The sequence below is a fragment of the Callospermophilus lateralis genome, chromosome 13 (genome assembly GCF_048772815.1).
Source record: "Callospermophilus lateralis isolate mCalLat2 chromosome 13, mCalLat2.hap1, whole genome shotgun sequence".
Lineage (NCBI taxonomy): Eukaryota > Metazoa > Chordata > Mammalia > Rodentia > Sciuridae > Callospermophilus > Callospermophilus lateralis.
In genome coordinates, this window is record NC_135317.1 from 7538837 (window position 1) to 7556960 (window position 18124).

The following is an 18124-nucleotide window of genomic DNA, read 5'->3' on the forward strand; positions in this document are numbered from 1 at the left end:
GACTCATCTCTCCAGGGATTTGCTGGAGGCGGGAGACCCCTCCAACTTGGGTGTTCCTAGAGTTCTTATAGAGTGTCAGCCAGGGTAGAGGACACTTGCGACTCCAGGGGGAGACCCCTCTCACCTGAGTGTAGGGGTGGGTTTGCGTGCCTCCTTAGCCAGGGTAGAGGTGACTTGCCCCTCCAGGCGAAAGTCTCCTCCCACCTGGGCGTCTGGGAGAGCATGTACACAGCAGCAGCCAGGGTAGAGGGGACTCTCCCCTCCAGCTGGGACACCCCTCCAATTGGAGTGTCAGGGGAGCTCCTTTACCGCCACAGCCAGGGTAGAGTGGATTCACCCCTCCAAGCGGAAGACCTCTCCCTCCTAGGTGTAGAGTGGGGGGTCTCGTATCCCACCCAAGTCAGGATAGAAGGAACTGGTCCCTCCATGAGGGACACCCCTGTGACTTGGGTGTCTGGGGGTAGCTTGTACACCCCTGAATCCAGGGCAGAGGGGACTCACCGCTCTAGGCAGGACACCCCTTTCAACTGGTCTCAGGGGGAACTCATATACCATTGCAGGCAGGTTAGAATGGAATCGCCCCTCCAGGCAGGAGACCCCTCTCACCTGAGTGTCAGGGATAGCTTCTATACCATGGCAATCATGGTAAAGTTGCTCACACCTCCAGTCAAGAGACCCCTCCATTCTTGGTATGGTGGGGGCTCCTATATCACAGCAGCCAGTGTTGAGGGACTCATTCCTTCAGGCAGGAGACCCCTGCCACCTGGGTGTTTGGGGGAAGCTCTTACACTGCTGAAGCCAAAATAGAGTGGACTCACCCCTCTAGGTGGGAGACCCCTCCCACATGGTTGTTGCAGGGAGCTTGAATACTACCTTAGCCAGTGTAAAGCCTACGTGCCCCTCCAGATGGGGAGATCTCTCCCACCTTGGTGTCAGGGAAATCTCCTATACCGCAGCAGCCATGGTACCAGGAACTCGCCCTTCAGGCAGAAGACCACTCCCACCTGGGTGTCCTGGGGTGCTCCAAATACTGCTGCAGCAGAGTAGAGGGATTCTAGCCTCCTGGCAGAGACTCCTCCCAATTGGGTGTCAGGGGAGCTCCTATACCACTGCAGCCAGGGTATAGGGGACTCGCCCCTCTAGGCAGGAGACCCTCCCACCTGGGTGTACAAGGGAGCTCCTTTACTGCCACAACCAGTGTAGAGGGAACTCATGCCTCCAGGAGGGAGACCCCTCCCACCTGGCTGTCAGAGAAAGCTAGTATACCACTTCAGCCAGGGAAAAAGGGACTAGCTCCTTCAGTTTGGAGACTCCTCCCACCTGCGTGTCACAGGGAGCTGGTAGATAACCTTAGCCAGGATAGAGGTGAATTTGCACCTCCAGGTGGGAGATTCGCCCCTCCTGGGTGTCCGGGACCATGTATACTGCATTAGCCAGGGTGGAGGGTACTAACTCCTCCAGGCAGGAGAACCCTCCCATCTTACTATGGGTGGGGGCTGTATACCACTTCAGCCAGGAGAGAGGGGATTTGCCCAACTAAGCCAGAGATCCCTAAACCCTGGTTGTCAGGGGAGCTCATAAACAGCAGAGGCAAGGAAAACGGGACTCGCCACCCCAGGCAGGAAAACCCTCCCACCTGTGTTTGTGTGTGGTAGAGACTCTATGCTACATTAATTGACATGAGGAATAGTGTCAGGGGTTAATGTGAGCTCCAGGCCCAGGGATTGAAGCACAAAGGGTCAGGGTTAGGGAGGGCTGGGTTGGCATAGGGGCAGCATGCAAGGCAAGAGGGTAGGGGATGGAAGGAAGGGGATCGCTCAGGGCTGGGTTGGTGCAAGTCCTAGTCAACTGCCAGGCCTCAAGGTTCAGGCAGTGAAGAGGACTCAGGTGAGTGGCAGGGATTTGTTTCAAATAGGGAGCATTCAGGGAGATGCCTCCCACGTGGTTTCCTGGGACCTCTTATGTAGCAACAGCAAAATAGAGGGGACTTGCTCCTCCAGTTGGGAGAATCCTCCCACCTGCGTGCTGGGGGTCTTGTATTGCTCATATACCACCAAAGCCAGGGTAGAGGGGACTCGCCCCTCCAGGCAGCAGATCCCATCCAACTGGATGTCTGGGGAAGCTTTTATACCTGCACAGCTAGGGTAGAGGGGATTCTCTGTTCTGGGTGGGAGACCCTTCCTACCAGGGTCTCAGGGGGAACTCTCATCCTGCCACAGCCCAAGTAGAGGGGATTCACCCTTCCAGGCATCATACCCCTCCCACCTCGATTTCAGGGGGAGCTTTTATACCACCATAGCCAGAATAGTGGGGATGCGCCCCTCCAGGTGGGAGACCCCTTCCACTTGGGTGCCCAGGGGAGCTCCTATAGCACCACAGGTAGGGGAGGGGAAAACTTGCCACTCCAGGCGGGAGACCCCTGTCTCCTGCCTGGGTGCCATGGGGAGCTTGTATACTGGGCCAGCCAGGGTAGAGGGGACTCGCCCCTCCAGGCGGGAGATCCCGCCCACCTGGGTGTGGGTGGAGGAGGTTATATACCACTGTAGCCAGGGTCATGGTGATTAACCCCTCTAGGGAGGAGACCCCTTCCACCTGGGTGTAGCTGTGAGTTTATATAACACCTTAGCCAGGGTAGAGAAGAATCTCCCCTAAAGGTGGGAGACTCCTCCCACCTGGGTGTCAGGGGAGCTCATATACTATAGCACCCAGAGTAGAGGGTTCTTGCCCCTCCAGTTGGGAGATCCCTCCCACCAGGGTGACAGGCAGAGCTCATATACTGCAGCAACCAGGGTAGAGGGGACTCACCCCACTATATTGGAGACCTCTTCCACATGGGTATGATGTGTATGGGGGGGCTTGTATACCACCATATCCAGGGTACAGGGGACTCGCCGCTCCTTGCCGGAGACCCCTCCCACACGGGCGTCTGAGCGAACTCCTACACCACTGCAGCCAGGGTAGAGGGGACTCGCCCCTCTAGGCATGAGACCCCTCACACCTGGATGTCTGGGGGAGCTCCTATACAGCAGCAGCCAGGGGAGATCCCACTCGCCCCTCCAAGAGGAACACCCCTCCAACATGGGTGTTAGGAGAAACTCATAGAGTGCAGCAGTCAGGATAGAGTGAACACACTCCTCCAGGTGAGAGACCCCTTCCTTCTTGGTGCCAGGGTGTGCTTTTATTCCACCCTAGCCAGGGTAGAGGATACTCACCCCTCCATGTGGGGAAAATTCTCCCACCTGGTTTTGAGGGGGAGCTCTTATACTGCTGCAGCCAGGGTAGAGGGGACTCACCTCTGCAGGTAGGAGACTTCTCCCACCTGGGTGGCCGGGATGCTTTTATATGGCACTAGCCAAATTAAAGTGGACTCTAGCCCTTCCAGGCTGGAGATCCTTTTCACCTGGATGTGGGGGGTGAGCTTGTATATCACCGCAGCCAGGATACAGGGGACTCACCAAGAAAACCCTCTTACCTGTATGTCAGGGCAGCTTGTATACCGCCACAGCCAGGGTAGAGTTGACTCACCCCTTCATGCAGAAGACCCCTCCGACGTGGGAGTCAGGGGGAGCTCTTATATTGCCTCAGCCAGGGTAGAGTGTACTTGCCTTTCCAGGCTTGAAACTCCTTCCCCCTGGATGTCCAGGGGAGCACCTATACAGCCACAGGCAGGGTAGAGGGGACTCTGCCATACATGCTGGAGACTTCTCACACCTGGTTGTCAGGGAAACTCCTATACCACAGCAGCCAGGGTAGAAAGAATTCGCCCCACCAGGCAGGAGACCCCTGCGAACTGGGTGTGGGAGGTGAAGCTTTTATACCCCTGGAACCAGAGTACTGGGGACCTGCTCCTCCAGACAGGACACCCCTCCCACCTGGGTGTCAGGGGGAGATCTTATACCACCACAGCCATGGAAGAGGGTACTTTCCCCTTCAAGTGGGAGACCCTTCCCACCTGGGTAGCTGGGGAGCTCCTATACCACTGCAGGTGTGGTAGAGGGAACTCCACCTTCCAGACAGGAGACCCCTTCCATCTGGGTGATCTTGGGAGCTCCTATAACGCTGCAGCCTGGGTAGAGGGGACTCACAGCTCCAGGAGGCAGACCCCTTCCACCTTGGTGTCAGGGAGAGTTCTTATACCACTGCATCCAGGGTAGAGGGGACTCGCCACTCCAATCTGGAGACCTCTCCCACCTGGGTGTCTAGGGGAGCTTGATTACTTTGGCATCCATGGTAGAGGAAACTTGCCCTTACAGGCGGGAGTCCCTGACATCTGGGTATCTGGGAAACCTTCAATACTGCCACAGGTAGGATAGAGGAAACACTCCCCTGAAGGCGGAAGACCCCTCCCACTTGGGTGTACTAGGAGTTCTTATATGGTAAGAGCTAAATTAGAGGGGACTTGCCCTTCTAGGTGGGATACCCCTCTCACCAGGGTGTCAGGGGAGCTTGTATTCCCCCATAGCTAGGGTAGAGGGGACTCGCCCCTCCATGCAAGAGACCCCTCCCAACTGGGTGTTTGGGCGCACAGGTATACAGATGCAGTGAGGGTAACTGAGACTCGCCCCACCCCCAGGTGGGAGACCACTTTCACTGATTATCAGGGAGAGCTCTTATCCTGCCACAACCATTGTAGAGGGGACTCGCCCCTTAATTCAAGAGACCCCACCCCCCTGGGTGTGGGGGGGAGCTCTTGTATCTTCAGATCCAGGGTGGAGGGGACTTGCCCCTTCCAGCGGGATACGCCTCCTACCTGTGTCTCTGAGAAAGCTGTTAAACCCCTGCTGCAGCCACGTAGGAATAAGGCACCCTTCTAGGTGAGAGACCCCTCAAACCTGTGTGTCAAGGAGAGCTCCTTAAGCGTTGCAGCCAGGTTAGAGGAGACTTACCCCTCCAGGTGGAAGACCCAACCAACCTGGGTGTCAGGTGGAGCTCATATAGCCCAGTAGCCAGGATAGAGGCAACTTGCACCTCAAGGCAAGAAATATCTACCACCTAGGAATGGGAGTGACTCCTATACTGCCTTAGCAAGGGTAGACAGGACACGCCTCTTCAGTCAGGAGAATCCTACCATCTTGGAATGTAACGGGGATCTTGTATACCACAGCAGTCAGAATAGAGGCTTTCAAGCAGGAGACCCCTCCCGTCTGGGTATCTGGGAGAGCTGGTAAACCCCCGCAGGCTGGGTAGAGGGAAGTTACCCTACTAGGCGGGAGACTACTCCCTCCTGGATATCAGGGGAAGCTCCTTAACCACTGCAGCCAGGGTAGAGTGGACTTGCCCCTCCAGACGAAAGACCCTGCCCACCTGGGTGTCAGGTGGAGCTCATATAGCCCAGCAACCAGGGTAGAAGCAACTCGCACCTCCAGGTGGGAGACATCTCCCACCTGGGAATGGGGTTAAATCCTATACCACCTTAGCAAGGGTAGAGGGGGCTTGCCCTTCAGGCGGAAGACCCCTTCCACATGGGTGTCTGGCGAGGGGTGATCATATACACCTGCACCCTGGGTAGCAGTGACTCAGCTCTCCAGGTGGCAAACCCCTCCTACTGGGGCTAGTAGGGGGCTCCCAGAATCCAGGTTTCAGAGGACTCTTCCCTTCACGTGGGAGATGCTCCCACATCGGTTTGGGGGAGCACCTGTACCGCAAAAGTAGTAGGGACTCACTCCTCCAGACAGCAGACTCCTTCCACCAGGGTGTGGTAGGGTACTTGTAGATCACCTTAGACAGGGTAGAAGAGGCTTGTCCATCCAGACGGGAGACCCTTCCAACCTGGCTGTCATCTGGAGCTCATATACCACTCCAGCCATGGTAGAAAGTACTTGCCCCTCCTGTCAGGCGACCTCTCCCATCAGGGTGTCAGTGGGAGCTTATATACCACCACAGCCAGGATAGAAGGGACTCACCCGTCCATGCAGAAGACCCCTCCCACCAGGGTGTCTGGGCAGCTTGTATACCTCCAAAACCACCATAGAGGGAAGTCACTGCTTCAGTTGGGAGACCCTTCCCACCTGTTTTTCAGGGGGATATCCTATACTGCCACAGCAAGGGTAGAGGGGACTTGCTCATCCAGGCAGGAGACCCCTCCCACCTGGTTTTGTGGGGGGGGAGATCCTATACCACCACAGCAAGGGTAGAGGGGACTCTCCCTTCCAGGAGGGAGGCCCCATCCACCTGGGTGTCCTTGGGAGCTCCTATACCACTGAAGCCAAGGAAGAGGGGACTTGCTCCTCTACGCAGGAGACCCCTCCCACCAGGTTGTGTGGAGGGGAGATCCTATACCACCACAGCAAGGGTAGAGGGGACTCTCCCTTCCAGGAGGGAGGCCCCATCCACCTGGGTGTCCTTGGGAGCTCCTATACCACTGAAGCCAAGGAAGAGGGGACTTGCTCCTCTAGGCGGGAGACCCTCCCACCTGGGTGTCAGGGGGCGTTCCAATACCGCTGCAGCCAGGCTAGAGCAGACTTGCCCTTCCAATTGGGAGACCCCTCCCACCTGCGTGTCTGGTTGAGCTCTTATACCTCCACAGCCAGGGAAGAGGGGACTCACGCCTGCAATCTTGGGACCCCTCCCACCTGGGGGTCAGGGGAGCTTGATTTATTTAGCAGCCAGGGTAGAGAGGACTCGCCCCTATAGGCGAGAGACACCTTTCCCCAGGGTGTTGATGGGATCTCCTAAACTGGCACAGCCAGGGTAGGGAGAACACACCCTTTCAGGTGGAAGACCACACCCTCCTGGGTGTACTGAGAGCTCTATAGAGCAAGAGCTTATGTAGAGGGGACTCGCCCTTCCAGGTGGGAGAACCCTCCAACCTGGGTGACTGGAGAGCTTTTATACTGCCAAAGCCAGGGTAGAGGGGACTTGTCTGTCTATGTAGAAGACCACTCTCACCTGTGTATAGTGGGGCACTTTCATACTGCCTTAACCAAGGTACAGACGATTTGCCACTCAAGGCAGGAGACTACTCCCACCTGGGTGTCTGAGAGGCAATGTATACTGGCACAGCCAGGATAGAGGAGACTCATTGCTCCAGGTAGGAAACCCCTGCCACCTGGGTGTCAGGGAGAGATCTTTTACTGCAGCAGCCATGGTACAGGGAACTTTTCCCTCCAGGGGAGTCACCCATCCAACCTGGGTGTCAGGGAAAGCTAGTATACCACTGCAGACAGGGTAGAGGGCAATCGCCCCTCAAACAGGAGACCTCTTCCACCTCGGTGTCTGGAAGAGCTGGTACACCCCCTCAGGCAGTGTAAAGGAAAGTCACCCATGTATGTGGGGGACCCCTCCAACCTGGGTGTCAGGGGAAGCTCCATAACCACTACAGATAGGGTAGAGTGTACTCGCCCCTCCTGGAAGAAGACCCCTCCCACCTGGGTGTCAGGTGGAGCTCATATAGCCCAGCAGCCAGGGTAGAGGCAACTCGCACCTTCAGGGGTGAAACACCTCCCACTTGGGAATGATAGTAACTCCTATGCAGCCTTAACCAGGGTAGAGAACACTTGCCCCTCCAGGCGGGAGACCCATCCCACCTGGGTGTCTGGGGGAGCTTGTATAATACCACTGCCAGGGTAGAGGGGACTCACCGTCCATGTAAAGACCACTCCCATCTGAGTGTAGTGGGGTGCTTGTATACCGCCTTAGCCAGGGTAGAGAAGACTTGCCTCTCCAGGCGGGAGACGCCTCTCACCTGGGTGTCTGGGAGAGCTTGTATACCGCCACAGCCAGGGTAAAGGGTCCTCATTGCTCCAGGCAGGAGATCCTTCCACCTGGATATCAGTGGGAGGTCATATACCCAGCAGCCAGTGTAGAGGGCACTGGCCCTCCAGTCAGGAGACCCCATATTCTGTGTGTTGGGGGAGTTCCTATATCACCAGAGCCAGGGGAGAGGGGACTAAGTCCTCCAGGCAGAAGATCCCTTCCACCTGTTTGTCAGGGGAGTTCATATACTGCCAGAAGTAGGGTAGAGGAGACTCAACACTGGAGGCGTGAGACCCCTACCACCTGGGTGTAGGGGGGACCTCCTATACCACTGTAGCCAGGGTAGAGGGGACTCACATCTCCAGGTCAGAGACCCTCCCACCTGGGTGTCAAGGGGAGATCCTTTACCTTTACAGCCAGGGTGGAGGGGTCTCGCCCCTCTAGGTGAGAGACCCATCCAACCTGGGTGTCAGGGAAAGTTAGTAAACCACTGCAGCTAGGTTACTGGGGACTTGTCCTTTCAGGCGGGAGACCCCTCACATCTGGGTATGGGAGGAAGCTTGTAGACCAAAGCAGCAAGAACAGAGGGGACTCGGCCCTCCAAGGAGGAAACCTCTCTCACCTTGGTGTCTGGGAGAGCTGGTACACCCTCTCAGCCAGGGTAGAGGAAAGTCACCGCTCTAGGTGGGGGACCCCTCCCACCTGGATGTCAAGGGAAGCTACTTAACTGCTGCTGCCAGGGTAAGTGGACTCTTCCTTCAGGGAGAAGACCCCTCCCACCTGGGTGTCAGGTAAGCTCATATACCCCAGCAGCCAGGGTAGAGGTGACTCAACCCTCCAGGCAAGAGACACCTACCACTTGGGAATGGGGGTAACTCCTATACTGCTTTAGCATGGGTAGAGGGAACTCGCCCCCCCAGTTGGGTGACCCCATAACCTGCGTGTAGGGGGAGGTCCTATACCACCAGAGTCAGGGAAGATGGGATTCAACCCTCCAGGTGGAATATCTCTTCCACCTGGTTGTCAGGGCAGTTCATATACTCTCACAAGCAAAGTAGAGGGGACTCACCACTGGAGGCAGGAGACCCCTACCACCTGGGTGTAGGGGGGACCTCCTATACCACTGCAGCCAGGGTAAAGGGGACTCATCTATCCAGGCCAGAGTCCCTCCAAACTGGGTGTCAGGGGAAATAATTTACCGCAGAAGCAAGGATAGAGGGGACTTGCCCCTTCATGCAAGAGACCATCCATCCTGGGTGTCAGGAAAAGTGACTAAACCACTGCAGCCAAAGTAGAGGTGACTCGCCCCTTCAGGTAGGAGACCTCTCTCATCTGGGTATGGGGGGAGCTCGTATACCACAGCAGTCAATATAGAGGGTACTCACCCCTCCAAGCAGGAGATCCTTCTCACCTGAATTTTTGGAAGAGTTGGTACACCCCCTCAGCCAGGGTAGAGGGAAGTAACCCCTCTAGGCAGGAGACCCCTTACCCCTGGGTGTCAGGGGAAGCTCCTTAACCACTGCAGCCAGGGTAGAAAGGATTCACCCCTCTAGGTGGATGACCCCTCCCACCTGGGTGTCAGGTAGAGTTCATATACCCCAGAAGCCAGGGTAGAGGCAACTCGCAACTCCAGGTAAGAAACACCTCTCATCAGGGTATGGGAGTAACTCCTATACCCCCTTAGCCCAAGTAGAGGGGACTCGCCCCTCCAGGAGAAAGACCCCTCCCACCTGGGTGTCAAGTGGAGTTCATATACCCCAGATACCAGGGTAGAGGCAACTCACAACTTCAGGCGAGAGACACCTCCCATCTGGGAACGGGGGTAACTCCTATCCTGCCTTAGCCAGGATAGAGGGGACTTGCCCCTCCAGGTGGAGGACCACTCCTACATGGGTGTCTGATGAGGGGGAGGTTATATACAGCTGCAGCTGTGGTAGCAGCAACTCGCCCTCTAGGGGAGAGACCCCTCACTATTTAGGGTAGGACGGGGCTCTTATATCCCCTCAGCCAGGATTGAGGAAACTCTCCTCTTCTGGTGGAAGACCTACCACCTGGGTGTCATGGGTTACTTGTATACCCCCTTAGCCAGGGTAGAGGATACTTGCCCATCCAAGCGGGAGACCCCTCCAACCGGGCTTTCAGCAGGCACTCATATACCACCACAGTCACAGAAGAAAGTATTTGCCTCTCCTAGCGGGAGAACCCTCCAACCAGGGATTCAGTGGGATCTCATATAACACCACAACCAGGATAAAGGGGACTCGATCTTCCAGGCAGGAGACCCCACCCACCGTGTCAGGGGAAGCTGTTATACCACTGCAGCCATGGTAGAGGTACTTTCCCCTTCAGGCGGGAGACCCCTCCGATTTGGGTGTGGGGAGAGCTCCTACACCCACCGCCACAGCCAGGGAAGAGGGGACTCACGCCTCCAGGCAGGACACCCCTCCCACCTGGGTTAGTATATCGCTGCAGGTGGGGTAGAGGGACTGGCCCCTCCAGTAGGGAGATGCCTCCTACATGGGTGTCTGGTGAGTGGTGGTTCATATACAGCTGCAGCTGGGGTAGCAGTGACTCACCCCTCCATGTGGGAGATCCCTCCCTACTGAGGGTAGGAGGGTGCACTTATACCCCTGCAGCCAGGGTTCAGGGGACTCATCATTTAAGGTGGGAGACTCTCCCACCTGGGTGTCACAGGGAACTTGTATACCACCCTAGCCAGGGTAGATGAGACACACCAATCCAGGAGGGATGCCCCTCCAACCTGGCTGTCAGTGGGAGCTCTTATACCACCATAGCCAGGGAAGAAATTACTTGACTCTCCTGGGGTGAGTCCCCTCCAACCAGGGTGTCAGGGGGTGCTCATATACCACCACAGCCAGGATAGAGGGGACTAGCCCCTTCAGGTGGGAAAACTCTCCCACGTGGGTGTAGGAGGAAGCTCCTATACCGCCACAGCCAGGGAAGAGGGGACTCGCCCCTCCAGGCGGGAGACCCCTCCTACCTGGGTGTTGGAGTAGAGGGAACTCTACCCTCCAGACAGAGACCTCTTCCATCTGGGTGTCCTGGGGAGCTCCTATACCACTGAAGCAGGGTAGAGGGAACTCTAGCCTCCTGGCTGGAGACTCCTCCCAATTGGGTGTCAGGGGTGCTCCTATAATGCAGCAGCCAGGGTGGAGGGGAGTCACACCTCTAGGCAGGAGACTCCTCCCACCTGGCTATCAGGGGAAGCACCTTAACCACTGCAGCCAGGGTAGAGTGTACTCACCCCTCCAGGCTGAAGACCATTTCCACCTGGGTGTCAGGTGGAGTTCAAATACCTCAGCAGCCGGGGTAGATGCAACTAACACGTTCAGGGGAGAAACACTTCCCACCTGGGAATTGGAGTAACTCCTATATCACATTAGCCAGGGTAGAAGGGACTTGCCCCTCAAGGCAGAAGACAACTCCCACCTTGGTTTCAGGTGGATCTTATATACCCCAGCATCTAGGGTAGAGGTGACTCACACCTCCAGGCAAGAGACACCTCCCACCTACTAATGGAAGTAACACCTATACCACCTTAGCCAGGGAAGAGGAGACTCGCCCCTCAGGGTAGGAGGAAGCCCTTATACCCCCGCAGCCATGTTTGAGTGGACTTGCTTCTTCAGGAGGGAGACCTTCCAACCTTGGTGTGTGGGGAGGAGTTTTTAATACCACTGCAGCCAAGCTATTGGGGACTCACCCTCCCCCAGGCAGGAGAACTCTCCCACGTGAGGGTCGAGGGGAACTTGTACACCACCTTAGCCAGGGTAGAGGAGACTCGCCCATCCAGGCGGGAGACCCCTCCAACTTGGCTGTCAGCAGGAACTCATATACCAACAACGCCAGTGTAGAAAGTACTTGCCCCTACAAGAAGGAGACCCCTCCCACCAGCATGTCAGTGGGAGCTCATATACCACCACAGCCATGATAAAGTGGACTCACCCCTACATGTGGGAGACCCCTCCCACCTGGGTGTCTGGGGGAGCTTGTATTCCTCAGCAGCCAGGGTAGTGGGGACTTGCTACTCCTTTCAGGAGACCCTTCCCACCTGTTTGTCAGTGGGATCTCCTATACCGCTGCAGCCAGGATAGAGGGGACTGGCCCTTCCAGGCGGGAAAACCCTCAAACCTGCATGTGTGTGGGGGGAGAACCTATACCACCACAGCCTGGGTAGAGAGGAATCATCCCTCCAGGCTGTAGGCTCCTCCCACCTGGGTTTAAGGGGGAGCTCTTAAACTGCTTCAGTCAGTGTAGTGGGTACTCGCCCCTCCAGGAGGGAGACCCCTTCTCCTAGATGTCCTGAGAAGCTCCTATACTGCTGGAGCCAAAGTGGAGGGGACTGGCACCCCTACTGACACCACCTGGGTGAACCCTCCCTTCTTGGTGTCAGGGGGAGTTCCTACACTGCTTCAGCCAGGATACAGCAGAATTCCCCTTACATTTTGGAGACCCCTCTAATCTAGGGGTCGAGGGGAACTTGTACATCACCTTAGCCAGGGTGAGCTGGGTGAGCTCTTATCCATCAGCATCAAGGGTAGAGGGACTCGCCCCTCAATCAGGAGACCCTCCCACCTGGGTGTCAGGGGAGGCTTGATAAGTGCAGCAGCCAGAGTAAAAGGGGACTTGTCCATAAGGTGTAGACCACTCCCACCTGGGTGTACTGGGACCCCTTATATGACAAGAGCTAAATAGGGAAGGCAGGAGATCCAGAAGGGTGCAGTCAGGCTTCAGGCCCAGGGCCACAACCAGGTGTCAGATTTCCTGGTGCAGGACCAAGCACCCAGAAAGAGTAAGGGGCCCAGGTGAGGGGCAAGGTTCTGTTTCTCATAAGACTCTCTGGCAAAAAAAAAAAAAAAAAAAAAAAAAAAAAGACTCTCTGGCCCAGATGAGAATCCATGGACAGGGACCTGGCAAAGGAGGTCTGGCAACGAAAGGGGGCCAGAATGAGGGCTATGAGAGGGCACAGACTCTGGCCATGGTGGGTATGTGGTGGGAGGTGAGCCAGGACCCTAGCCAGGTGCTCAGACAAAGTACCTACCTGACCAACCAAGGACAAGGTACCCAAGGAGCATGAGACTCAGGAGGACCAGGGAAATTTGCAAGCCATTGGGGAGGATGGGCTGCACGAGGAGGGCCAAGATACAGAGGGAAACTCAAGAGGCACCTAGAGGAGCACTCTGGCAGGCACAAGCAAGGGGCCCCCAGTTTAGACTCAACAGGAAGAGAATCCACGCTATGCAAAGAGACGTGAGGAAAGTGGTCAGGGGCTCAATGGAGCACCCAAGCAGGGGGACACAAATGCCAAGGGTCTGGGTTAGGGAAGACTGGTATGGGGTAGGGGCAGCAAGCAAGGCCAGAGGGCAAGTGAGTGAAGGGAGGGAAATCTCTCAGGGCTGGGTTGGAGGAAGTTGCATATTAACTGCCAGGTGTCAAGTTTCAGGTGGTGAAAATGATGCAGCAGAGGTTAGGGTAGTGTTTCCCATAGAAAACATTCAAGGCGGAGAGACGAGCAAATTCAGCTTCTCAGACCCAGGTGAGTAGATCCTCAGAGAGGAACCTGGACCAAACAAGAAAAAAACGAGGGTGCTGTGAGGGATGCCTGGCATATGGAGGTTGGAGTTGGGGTTGGTGAGCAGCCAGGACCCATTCAAAGAGCCTGGCTAGAAAGAAGCAGTAGTAGCAGAGGGTCTGGCAGTGCCAGTATACCACAGCATAAGGGGATCAGAGGGGAGGCACAGGAGGGTCTGGCAAAGGCGCCTGAAACCAAAGGACAGGGACAGGATCCTCAAAAAGTATAGGCAGGGGCTCAAGCAAGGAGCCATGCTCAGTAATGGAGAGCCAAGTTCTAGCTCCTGGGCCTGGGTGAATGAAAAGGAACATGGTTGGGGATGCAGCAGGAGGGTAGTAAGTGGAATAGGTGGCAAAGAGAGACAAGGAACAGGCACACTGCTGGGTATCAGGTTCAGGAACAGGGCCCAGGCAAGGGCAGGGCTATGTTTTCTCAAAAGGAGGCAACAGGGCCAAGAGGTGAGGTTAAGTACTGTTGGGGACCGCAAATCAAGTCAAGATGGCACCTGGCAGTTTGCCAGGAGGAGTTGTTTGTGAGGCAATGCCACCAAGCCATTAAGATGATGGGGATTCCTTATTGGCTGATTGCTGTATCTGGATGATGCTAATTGAGTCTAGCTGTGTGTAATCTGTTAGGTATATATACTGCTGTTGTTCCTTAATAAAGGAGTTCCTGCTTCAACTTTCAAGTTGCTTGTCACCTTCCAGTTATTTTGCCCAGACAGACTGTGGCAAATGGTGGCCTGTACAGGGGAACTCTGGGACACTCAGGAGTAAGTGACAAGGAAAGCTGCCCATCCCTTGAAATAGATAGGACGGGAGGAAAGCTGCCTGTCTCTAGAAATAGATAGGACAGGAGGAAAGCTGCTCGCCCTGGAAACAGAGAGGGTGAGAGGATGAATTACCATTTCAAGAAAATGGAGAAGATTGATACAGTGTGTTTTTGTTTTGTTTTGTTTTGTCTTGGTGTGTTGTATTGTCTTTGTTACGGAAGTATGGGATCAGAAGTTAGTAAAAATCAAACCGAAAGGGTGTTAAGTAAATTGCTAAAGGAAGGAGGCACCATAGTAAAACCAAGAACAGTTAGGGTATACGTTGATAAAAGCCCCAGAACTCTAGTCAGAAAGAGGAAGAAAGTTCAGAAGAGAAAGGACTATCAAGGAAGGAGTTACAAAAAAAGACTGCTACTAACCACTTTTTGTCACAAGAGGGTGTGTGAAACAGTGCGGGGCACAGCAAGCTGGTCACAGCGCTGGTGGCGGCCGCCAGCCCTTTATCCCCCCACCTTCACCATGGGGCTGCCCGGGGAGCAGGACACTGCTGCTGGTGGTGGAGAACACACCCGGTGCCCCTGATGTTTAGCCATTTCCAATGCCAATAACTAATGAGTCATCAGTTTTTCCCTATTTGCTGCAGGTGCTGCCCAGGACTCCTCGCTATTCCTGTGTATACAAATGTTGAGAATGCTATTTTTAACTCAAATCCATAACAACTGATATCCAGAACTCCAGTTTTCAATTATGGTGATAGCATTTACCTTAAGATGCTTTGGAATTTTACAGCTTTCACCATAGCTGCATCAGCTTACAGTTATTATCATTAAAGGTCCTGACCCAATGATTGTCTGGAGTCGGGGGTCTGTTTGTGTGTTTCCACAGGGAGAACAGCAACCGATTTGGGTTCCAGAGAGACTAACTAAAGTGATTTCTATAGACCCAAAAGAAGATGATTTGGCTCAAATCCATAACAGCTGATATCCAGAACTCCAGTTTAGCTATCCTTACATCTCGGACAATGGTTCTCCCACACCTGGAGGCTAATGACTAATGAGAACCATTAAGGCCTATTTCAAATGTAAAAAACCTTGAGGCTTACTTGTGGGAATACCTTCAAACCCACATGCAAGTTACAGGAAGAAGGATGAAATATCCAAAGAAGAGTCAAACCCAGGTGGTAGCCAGGATGCTTTTTTCAATTTTATTTTTTGAGCTCATACAGACCTAGGTTAATGTTTTTCTGATCAGTTCTATTTTTTGATCAACTGTGGAGTTTTTAAACATTGCAATGGAGATTTCATCTGTGAAGAGCTACAAGGCCTTTACTATTGTGTTATGTGTGCTCACTTGTGTTATGTGTTGTATATTTCTATGTGCTTATGTCCATATATCATTTATGAGGAGCACTCATAAAAATTTAAAAAATGGATCCAAATATCTTTTGTTCACATGATTTAAACAGTTTAATTTAAATTTGGTAAACAGATGAAAGTAAAGATATCTTTAAAATTAAGCTTACAAGTTTTTCTAGATGTTCAAAATGTTGGTGTCTATGAAATAATCTACATAAATTCAGAAATTTACAAGGATTGTTTTAAAATGTGAACCAAAAAAGAGGTTAACAGATCTTTTTGTTTTCTTTCACCTTTGCTTTTTATTATATCTAATAATTTAGTTCAGGATAATGTACTAAATTGTTCATAAAATTGTTTTCTTAGTGCCTGCTGGAATGTTACACAATTTTCTTTAGTCATCATTGCCAGATTCCTACCTTCATCCCAGTGCCAGTGAGGACAAAAATAGAAGAATTTCCAGTATTATTAAAAAACCAAATGAGACTTCGGAATTACAGCTACCATCATCACAGCTGTTGCTGTTTCTGCTGCTGCTACTACAGCTTCTGTGATACCTATCACAACAAACTGTATAAACTGATGCATCAATGAATAATTTAACTCAACATGTAATGGTCAATCAAAGAGTCAATTTACTCTAAGAAGAAATAAACATATTAATGGATTCCTCTGCTTTAAACTGCTTACAGAACTTACCTGGACTGTGTATCACTTGTATGCATTATGAATTAATCTATTGATAATTGTAATAGTACCAGGGTACCTTTGCTGACAGTGTCATCGGTGATACCATTTTTCCAAGGGCTTTTCACTTGGAACCATCAATGACTTGGTTTCGTGGCATTTTGTATCCTCCTCCTTCTGCTTGTGGCAGGTTGTTTATGGTAAACCACTATGGTCGCTAAATATTTTGGGCTAGTAGTCAAAGACAGGTAAGATCTAATTACAATGGTACCAACCTAAGCCAGTATGCTGACGATTTGAGGTCAGACCATCCAATGATGGGTAAGGACCATATGTAGTATTGGACAACCTAAAACAGGCATGGTCCCTAAACCACATACTTGTTGTTTAATAAAACAAAAGAAGGGGAGATGTTGGGGACTGCAAATCAAGTCAAGATGGGCCTGGCAGTTTGCCAGGAGGAGTGGTTTGTGAGCCAATTCCACCATGCCATTAAGATGATGGGGATTCCTTATTGGCTGATTGCTGTATCTGGATGATGCTAATTGAGTCAAGCTGTGTGTAATCAGTTAGGTATTTATACCGCTATTGTTCTGTAATAAAGCAGTTCCTGCTTCAACCTTCAAGTTTCTTGTCACCTCCAAATTATTTTTCCCAGTCAGACTGCAGCAAAGAATCCTGGCCCTGGAGAGCAACCTGGGAAAGAGATCAGGAAAGCAGGACTGGGAGAGACAGGAACAACAGGAGGGCAGAAGGAGGGAAGAGCCTGAAGGACTGGAGGATGGGTGGGGCCCAGGAACCCAGCAAGGATTCCAGGCAAGAAATCTAGAAGAGGGCCCAGGCCAGGGGAGAGCAGAGAAGGCCAGGGCCATGAAGGTGGGGCTGCACTAGGTTGCTGCAGTACAGGGAAGCCAAGGAGAGCAGGGAAGCGGCCCCAGTGAAGGGCCCTTAGACAATGTCCAGAAAAGCAGTGAGCAAGGAGGGCCACCACAGCCTCAAGTGAGGAGCCAAGACAGGAAACTGAGAGACAGGGGCCAGGCTTGTGCATTGGGCTCAGGACAGTGGACAGGATTTGTGAGGGAAGGCATGGGATCCCATAGGGGGCAGTCAGGCTCCAGGCCCGGGCCACCTCCAGGTTTCAGGGTTCCTGGTGCTGGACCAAGCACCCAGGGAGAGCAAGGGGCCTAGGTGAGAGGCAGGGCATTGTTTCCCATAAGGTGCCCTGGATCAGATGAGAATCTGTGGTGATGGTCTTTGCAAGGAAGGCCAGGGAAAGGAAGGGGGCCAGAAGCAGGGTAATGGAAGGGCAGGGCAGAGGTTCATGGTGAGTGCACTGAGGAGCGAGAGCCAGGACCCAAGCCAGGCACCCAGATGAGGGACCCAAGGATCAGGACACCCACAAGGGCCAGAAAAAAGCATGAGGGGAAGGGAAGATTGGGGCTGCATAAGGACCAGGAGAATCCAAGGGGCACTTAGGGGAGCCCATGCAAGGGGTCCCCAGGTCAGACCCAATACAAAGAGTCTCCTTGCTATGCCAAGGGCCATGAGGAATACAGTCAGGGGCTCAGGTGAACGACCAAACCCAGGGACTGGAGCACAAAGGGTCAGGGTTAGGGAGAGGTGGGTTGCAGTAGGGGCAGTATGCAAGGCCAGTGTGCAGAGAAGGGAAGGGAGGGGATCACACAGGGCTTGGTTGAAGTAAGTCCATGTTAACTGCCAGAACTCAAGTTTCAGGCAGTGAAGGGGACTCAGGCAAGTAGCAGGGCTGTGTTTTCCCTAGGGAGCATTCAGGGCACAGAGGTGAGCCAATTCTGCTCCTCTTACCCATGTGAGTAGATCCTCAAAGAGTGGACCAAAGGAGGGGCCAAAGAGGGTACTGTGAGAGAATACCTGGTGTGTATTTAGGGGGTGGTGTTAGGCTGCCAGGACCCATTGGAGCAGCATAGGCTAGGAAGAAGCAGGGGGAGCAGAGGGTCCAGGCTGTACCAGGATACCACAGGCTGAGAAGATCAGAGGGGAGACAAA